This window comes from Schistocerca americana, chromosome 8, assembly GCF_021461395.2.
Source record: "Schistocerca americana isolate TAMUIC-IGC-003095 chromosome 8, iqSchAmer2.1, whole genome shotgun sequence".
Lineage (NCBI taxonomy): Eukaryota > Metazoa > Arthropoda > Insecta > Orthoptera > Acrididae > Schistocerca > Schistocerca americana.
The window spans coordinates 443,081,500-443,090,052 of record NC_060126.1 but is presented as its reverse complement, the minus strand read 5'-3'; positions in this window follow the sequence as shown (position 1 = coordinate 443,090,052).

Sequence of the window (8,553 nt, the reverse complement as noted above, 5' to 3'; positions counted from 1 at the left end):
TATATGTGTGTGACGCATGCGTACGCGGGCAAATCTACGCTTTTCACCACGTCACATATATGTTGCATTCTCATGAGTAGGACTGCCGGGAAACTTTGTTTTCGCAGAAGACGGAGAGAGCACAAATATCGTATACCACAAATCAATTGAATAAAAATTTTCAAATCTAACATAACGTACAAAATGTCATGATGTTTCATTTATTTTGTACTTGTAAATGTGTTTGCTTTTATGTTACTTAGAAAGGAAAGAGGCATTGTAACACTTGCCGAGCACAGACAGTTTCTGTGTATAACATGGCGCAACAATGGAAATGTAAACTGCATAAAACTACCTAATTCTCATCAGTTCCATCGTGCTGATAACAAATATCACAAAGAAACCTGAAACCTTTCTTTTGTTTGCGTTTTGGTAAGGGCTTACTCCATAGCGGAAAGCAGAAGAAATTCATTGCCAACTTACGTGCAATTATTGCATATGTAAAGAATAAAACAATAGAAGAATAATATTATCCCAGCACTGGTCGCACCAGTTTATTACCTTACTTCAGTTAGTATTGTAGGTAGTACTGGTTGTAATTTGTCTTTATGTTTTGTTCTAAAGTGATTTTTAAATGATTCAGGAAAAATTTGTGAAAAAGTGAAACGCAAAGGCGAGGCCTATAAGCACTTGAGGAAAAAGTTCCCAGGAATGGGTATGTCAAAATTGAAAGCGGGTTTCTTCTTTGTTCTGCAGTTTCCAGAGCTATTCAGGGCCAAAAAATTTGATGAAATGTTACTCTGCGATGAGAAGTCAACTTGGGACAGTTCTTAGAACGTTAGGTTCATTTACTTAGGAAATAAGAGAGTACGAAATTCTAAGGAACATATGGATGACCTGTTGTCATCTTATGTAAAGCTCGGCTGTGACACGTCTCTGAAACATATTTGCTGTTTGCCAGTGTCAACTTCTTTCTTGAAGATTGCGGAAAAATTTTCGACGAAAATGGCGAACGATTTCGTCGGCATATCGTCGTCGTAGAGAGAAAGTACACAGCCAAAAAGGTAGCAGCTATTCTGTTTTCCAAGGGCACTGATGGACCACTGCAAGGAATGCTCCAGATGTAATTTATAAGCGATAAGTCAAGCGGAAACGTACAGCCGGTTAATAGTTGGATTGACTTTTTTTTTCTTTTTTTCTCAAAATATCATGTCAAAACACTAATTATGGTAAGTGGTTGTAGAGCTGTATGTTACGCACTACAGCCGTACCTACTGTTATTTTATTTATTCATTATAATTTGATCTGTTGTTTACGCAAGTTTGATAATTTCTATAAAAAAACTACAAAAAAACCCATGAAAATTCTTCAGTTTCTTTTAGTAATTTTGTGAGCTGATATTCGCTGAATTTGGTCGGCGCTATTATTTCATATTATTAGAGTGATTCTTCACCTCAGGAATTCACAATTATTAACAAGTTTTCTATACTTAACGTATCTATGGAAATAAGCGTTTGGCGTCATTGGCCGGGAGACCCCTTGCGGGGCAGGTCCGGCCGCCTTGGTGCAGGTCTTATTACATTCGACGCCACATTGGGCGGCCTGCGGATGAAATGATGATGAAGGCAACACAACACTCACTGCCTGAGCGGAGAAAATCTCCGACCAAGCCGGTAATCGAACCCGGGCCCGTAGGACGTTTCGCGTTTTTGATATCGCATATACGAAAAGAGCCGCGAAATATCTGTTAATAATGCCGTGCTTTGAATTTCTTTATCATCATTACCTTTTAACAAAGCAAAATATATATATTGAGATCTTATTGTTCTGTATCTGGCCTACAATTAAAGGAACGTTTTTTCGTGACTGTAACTCATTCTAAAAATCAACATATCTTCCCTACTTTATAGTTATTGAAAATTGAAATTACTTGGTTATTAACACTGATGTTACAGTTCGTATGATCGTTCAACAACAAAATTTTGCAGTGGATTTTGTTTCTCGGTAAAACACCATTCAATACCACGACTAGCACAAGAACATGAGACTCTTATTAAAAAAAATACGTTTTCACTATAAAGTTTGCCAGACCAGAACGGAGCACAGCAAGATTCCTATTAGATTTTGACGGTACATTAACTTCTTTGTACTGTGAGTTATATACTATCAGCAGCCCGCGTCAACCTGCAACACATCATAAAATCTGTTGATCTGCACTGCAAGTCTGGAAGCTAAAAGAAATAATATTATTTTACTGTTACTTTACCGCTTCCTTGCGGTATGATAGACTGTATTGGAAGTCGTTTGAATACGCCGCGGCAGCGGCTCTTTCGTTCGCCACGCAGCTCAGCACCACAGATAATATTTATATAACTGAAAAATGTCTCAACAAGATGGGATAATAGGCAAGCAAGCTTTAACAATTAATAATGCAAGTTTTCATTTACATAACTCTATTAAAACATTTAAATATTTCAATTTTTACACACCTTTATGAATTCACACGTAATGGCGTACATCTCTTAGTCTCGACAAAAGAATGCTACACTAGCGTTCGCTACTACGACACAGGATATCTTACTCGTTCGACTCCCAGATGAAGAAGACAAAGAAATTGCTATTCGTCACGTATTATATACTAGTTACTTATTTTAATCTTTGTTCGACATTTATCGTCTGTGGCGGTTTCATTACTCGCCGACGCAGATATTCTCAAAAATAAATAATAAAAAAAATACATAATTTTATACAATAACACAATATGATACATATAATTTTCTCGTTACTACATAATATGTTGTTTTTGTTTCTTACTAGACGTTACAGACGGTAATCCGTCACGCTGACCACTCCGCTATCGGGGCGAACAACATATCTATGATATACTGTAGTTCTACTTAATAAGTACGTATATTGACATGACAAGTAGTTCTAAGGCTGTAGCTAAGTATCGCTTGTAACGGCTATTTTTTTATATTGTGTCTCAATCAATGCAGAAATCCTAAATGTAAGTAATTCACAAATTATCAATGAAATTTTGTTGCACAGTGTAATTGTTACACGTAAAGACTGGGTGCTACTTCGTCGTTACTTTACGCGCTACATGTTACCATCCTACAACACACCCCTTTGTTTTGACGACATAAGAGGACGTCGGAAGGTTGTGCTGCTAGCCTCATATTTGTCGTCACGGTGTGCACCTCTTATTTATTCTGTCTTTTTGGTAATTACTCATTTGGAGTGGTTTCTATCCAACTGTCTGAGGAAGACACGGTCAGGCTAATTAGATATTGCTTATAGCGCACATCGTAAAATATGTTACCTAATCCTGCTTTCATGGATAGCGCTGGGGAGAAGTTATTGCTTTTTGCGGTGTTTAATGTGCAGTGTGAGGATGCAACGTAACGACGCTGTGAAAAGGTAACGAGGGCTCGATGGGAGTACAGGGTACATAGTGTGTGTGAGTGTGTGTGTGTGTGTGTGTGTGTGTGTGTGTGGCCATCACGCGTTTTAACGGCACGGCAGCGCCGCCCACGCACTGTGGAGGCTGTGGGTAACTGGGCGGCGCCGTCGGGAAGGGCTCAGGCTTGCCCGGAGGCCGCTCCGAATGGTCGCCATAAAGGGCTGCCCGGACCCTGCTGTTGTAAAAGGTGTTCACGGGAGTCCCGAGAACAGTCCTGTCAAGTTACGGAGCAATAAACAGCCAGTAACGGTACATGAGAAGCTGTAACGTAAACGAGAAATGAGTGCGACGCGGCCGTTAACAGCAGAAGGAGTGTTTGGCGTCTTAAGATCACGCTACAAAAAATTGTACACTTCAGTGCTCACGCACAGATGATTCGTTAAGTCTTTACAGATATCGCAGCCATCGGGACACGTGCTCAACTGAGTGCGTACTGCCTTTACTTGAGCAGAAGGCAGTAGCGACCAGTGACACATTTATCTTTAAAGCGAATATTATATCTAAAAATGGGTAAATACGAGGATCGGTCGCGAAATGGAAACCGCTGTGAAGTTAAAGCAATTGCTGCCCTCGGTCACAAAATTTAAGCCTTTTGACCAGGTTTCGGCACTTCTACGACTGCCTTCATCAGAAATCAAATTTTCAAATTGGTCCATAATGTAAGTACAAAATTAAGGGACAATTTGTTATATAAAAGTGTAAGTACTGACTAACAGCACAAGAAAGAAACAGTACTTACATGTCACGTATAAGATAAATATCAAGCGATATATCTCTAGTCACAAAAATTTAAAAATAGAATACATGGAAGGCGAGCCACTATGGGCTTTTCATACATATAAAGCCACAGGTAACAACAGACTGAGGCGTCCGCGTTAGCAATTGCGGGCAGGTGAACATAACACCAAGAGTGCCATCTAGTAGCCGTAAATATAAGTAGGCTACTTAATATTTAAAATATAGACAGATGAATATTCTGATGAACATCATTCAGTACATGACGTAAAAGGCAATATTTTGTTTGACAGCAGCAGATAAGGTTAACATTTTGTCTACATCAGAGCTTAGAAGTACAGTTTAAAGGATGAAAACACCATTATAGAAAATACAAAGAGGGCTGAATGACACAGCCTGCGAAAAACGATATAACATGAAATGCAGCCAACATAAACCATTTAATAAACGAAAAATTATGAGCTGACAGATGAAAAATACATTTCGGTAACTGCACGACGAAACACAAAATGTTTTTTTCTATCTAAGTTTGTTAACATCGAGTATAGATTTAAGTGTCAGGAAGTCTTTTCTCAGAGTACCTGTATGGAGTGTAGCCACATATAGATGTGAAACGTGGTCGATAAATAGTTCAGACAAGAAGAGAACAGAAGCTTTCGAAATGTGGTGCTACAAAAGAATGTTGAAAATTAGATGGGTAGATCATGTAACTATTGAGGGGGTACTGAACAGAATTGGGGAGAAGAGGAATTTGTGGCACAACTTGCCTAGATGAAGGGATTGGTTGGTAGGACATGTTCTGAGGCATCAAGGGATCACCAATTTAGTATTCGAAGGCTGCGTGGAGGGCAAAAATCGTAGAGGGAGACCTTTGCGCTAAGCAGATTCAGAAGGATGTAGGGTGCAGTAGTTACTTAGAAATGAAGAAGTTTTCACAGGATGGAACAGCATGAAACCAGTCTCTGGACTGAAGAACACAACAACAAAAACAACAGAACGATTCTACAGCCACCAAAGTGCATTTCGCTTAAGGACCATGAAGATAAGAGGAAGTAAGGCTTTTAAGGCTTTTTCTCTTGCTCTGATTGCGAGTGAAACAGGAAAATAAACGACTGGAATGGTGCAGGATAATCACCGTCATCTTCCGTAGGGTGGTTGCACAGTATGTACGTAGATATGTGAGTGTATCCACAGGACATGTGGCCTGTAATTGAAGAAGTGTCATGATGATCTCTCCATTGGCAAAAGATTCCGGAATAGTCCCCCATTCGGATCTCCGGGAGGGGACTGCCAAGGGGGAGGTTACCATGAGAAAAAGATTGAATAATCAGCGAAAGGATAACGTTCTACGAGTCGGGGCGTGGAATGTCAGAAGCTTGAACGTGGTAGGAAAATGCAAAGGCTCTATCTAGATATAGTAGGGGGTCAGTGAAGTGAAGTGGAGGGAAGACAAGGATTTCTGGTCAGATGAGTATCGGGTAATATCAACAACAGCAGAAAATGGTATAACAGGTGTAGGATTCGTTATGAATAGGAAGGTAGGGCAGAGGGTGTGTTACTGTGAACAGTTCAATGACCGGGTTGTTCTAATCGGAATCGACAGCAGACCAACACCGACAACGATAGTTCAGGTATTCATGCCGACGTCGCAAGCTGAAGATGAACAGACAGAGAAAGTGTATGAGGATATTGAAAGGGTAATGCAGTATGTAAAGGGGGACGAAAATCTAATAGTCATTGGCGACTGGAATGCAGTTGTAGGGGAAGGAGTAGAAGAAAAGGTTACAGGAGAATATGGGCTTGGGAAAAGGAATGAAAGAGGAGAAAGACCAACTGAGTTCTGTAACAAGTTTCAGCTAGTAATAGCGAATACGCTGTTCAAGAATCACAATAGGAGGAGGTATACTTGGAAAAGGCCGGGAGATACGGGAAGATTTCAATTAGATTACATCATGGTCAGATAGAGATTACGAAATCAGATACCGGATTATAAGGCGTACCCAGGAGCAGATATAGACTCAAATCACAATATACACTCCTGGAAATGGAAAAAAAGAACACATTGACACCGGTGTGTCAGACCCACCATACTTGCTCCGGACACTGCGAGAGGGCTGTACAAGCAATGATCACACGCACGGCACAGCGGACACACCAGGAACCGCGGTGTTGGCCGTCGAATGGCGCTAGCTGCGCAGCATTTGTGCACCGCCGCCGTCAGTGTCAGCCAGTTTGCCGTGGCATACGGAGCTCCATCGCAATCTTTAACACTGGTAGCATGCCGCGACAGCGTGGACGTGAACCGTATGTGCAGTTGACGGACTTTGAGCGAGGGCGTATAGCGGGCATGCGGGAGGCCGGGTGGACGTACCGCCGAATTGCTCAACACGTGGGGCGTGAGGTCTCCACAGTACATCGATGTTGTTGCCAGTGGTCGGCGGAAGGTGCACGTGCCCGTCGACCTGGGACCGGACCGCAGCGACGCACGGATGCACGCCAAGACCGTAGGACCCTACGCAGTGCCGTTGGGGACCGCACCGCCACTTCCCAGCAAATTAGGGACACTGTTGCTCCTGGGGTATCGGCGAGGACCATTCGCAACCGTCTCCATGAAGCTGGGCTACGGTCCCGCACACCGTTAGGCCATCTTCCGCTCACGCCCCAACATCGTGCAGCCTGCCTCCAGTGGTGTCGCGACAGGCGTGAATGGAGGGACGAATGGAGACGTGTCGTCTTCAGCGATGAGAGTCGCTTCTGCCTTGGTGCCAATGATGGTCGTATGCGTGTTTGGCGCCGTGCAGGTGAGCGCCACAATCAGGACTGCATACGACCGAGGCACACAGGGCCAACACCCGGCATCATGGTGTGGGGAGCGATCTCCTACACTGGCCGTACACCACTGGTGATCGTCGAGGGGACACTGAATAGTGCACGGTACATCCAAACCGTCATCGAACCCATCGTTCTACCATTCCTAGACCGGCAAGGGAACTTGCTGTTCCAACAGGACAATGCACGTCCGCATGTATCCCGTGCCACCCAACGTGCTCTAGAAGGTGTAAGTCAACTACCCTGGCCAGCAAGATCTCCGGATCTGTCCCCCATTGAGCATGTTTGGGACTGGATGAAGCGTCGTGTCACGCGGTCTGCACGTCCAGCACGAATGCTGGTCCAGCTGAGGCGCCAGGTGGAAATGGCATGGCAAGCCGTTCCACAGGACTACATCCAGCATCTCTACGATCGTCTCCATGGGAGAATAGCAGCCTGCATTGCTGCGAAAGGTGGATATACACTGTACTAGTGCCGACATTGTGCATGCTCTGTTGCCTGTGTCTATGTGCCTGTGGTTCTGTCAGTGTGATCATGTGATGTATCTGACCCCAGGAATGTGTCAATAAAGTTTCCCCTTCCTGGGACAATGAATTCACGGTGTTCTTATTTCAATTTCCAGGAGTGTAGTAGTGATGAAGAGTAGGCTAAAGTTCAAGACATTAGTCAGGAAGAATCAATACGCAAAGAAGTGGGATACGGAAGTACTAAGGAATGACGAGATACGTTTGAAGTTCTCTAACTGTATACATACAGCAATAAGGAATAGCGCAGTAGGCAGTACAGTTGAAGAGGAATGGACATCTCTAAAAAGGGCCATCACAGAAGTTGGGAAGGAAAACAGAGGTACAAAGAAGGTAGCTGCGAAGAAACCATGGGTAACAGAAGAAATACTTCAGTTGATTGATGAATGGAGGAAGTACAAACATGTTCCGGGAAAATCGGGAATACAGAAATACAAGTCGCTCAGGAATCAAATAAATAGGAAGTGCAGGGAAGCTAAGACGAAATGGCTGCAGGAGAGATGTGAAGACATCGGAAAAGATATGATTGTCGGAAGGACAGACTCAGCATCCAGGAAAGTCAAAACAACCTTTGGTGACATTAAAAGCAACGGTGGTAACATTAAGAGTGAACGGGAATTCCACTGCTAAATGCAGAGGAGAGAGCAGATAGGTGGAAAGAATACATTGAAAGCCTCTATGAGGGTGAAGATTTGTCTGATGTGATAGAAGAAGAAACAAGAGTCGATTTAGAAGAGATAGGGGATCCAGTATTAGAATCGGAATTTAAAAGAGCTTTGGAGGACTTACGGGCAAATAAGGCAGAAGGGATAGATAACATTCCATCAGAATTTCTAAAATCATTGGGGGAAGTGGCAACAAAACGACTATTCACGTTGGTGTGTAGAATATATGAGTCTGGCGACATACCATCTGACTTTCGGAAAAGCATCATCCACACAATTACGAAGACGGCAAGAGCTGACAAGTGCGATAATTATCGCACAATCAGCTTAACAGCTCATGCATCGAAGCTGCTTACAA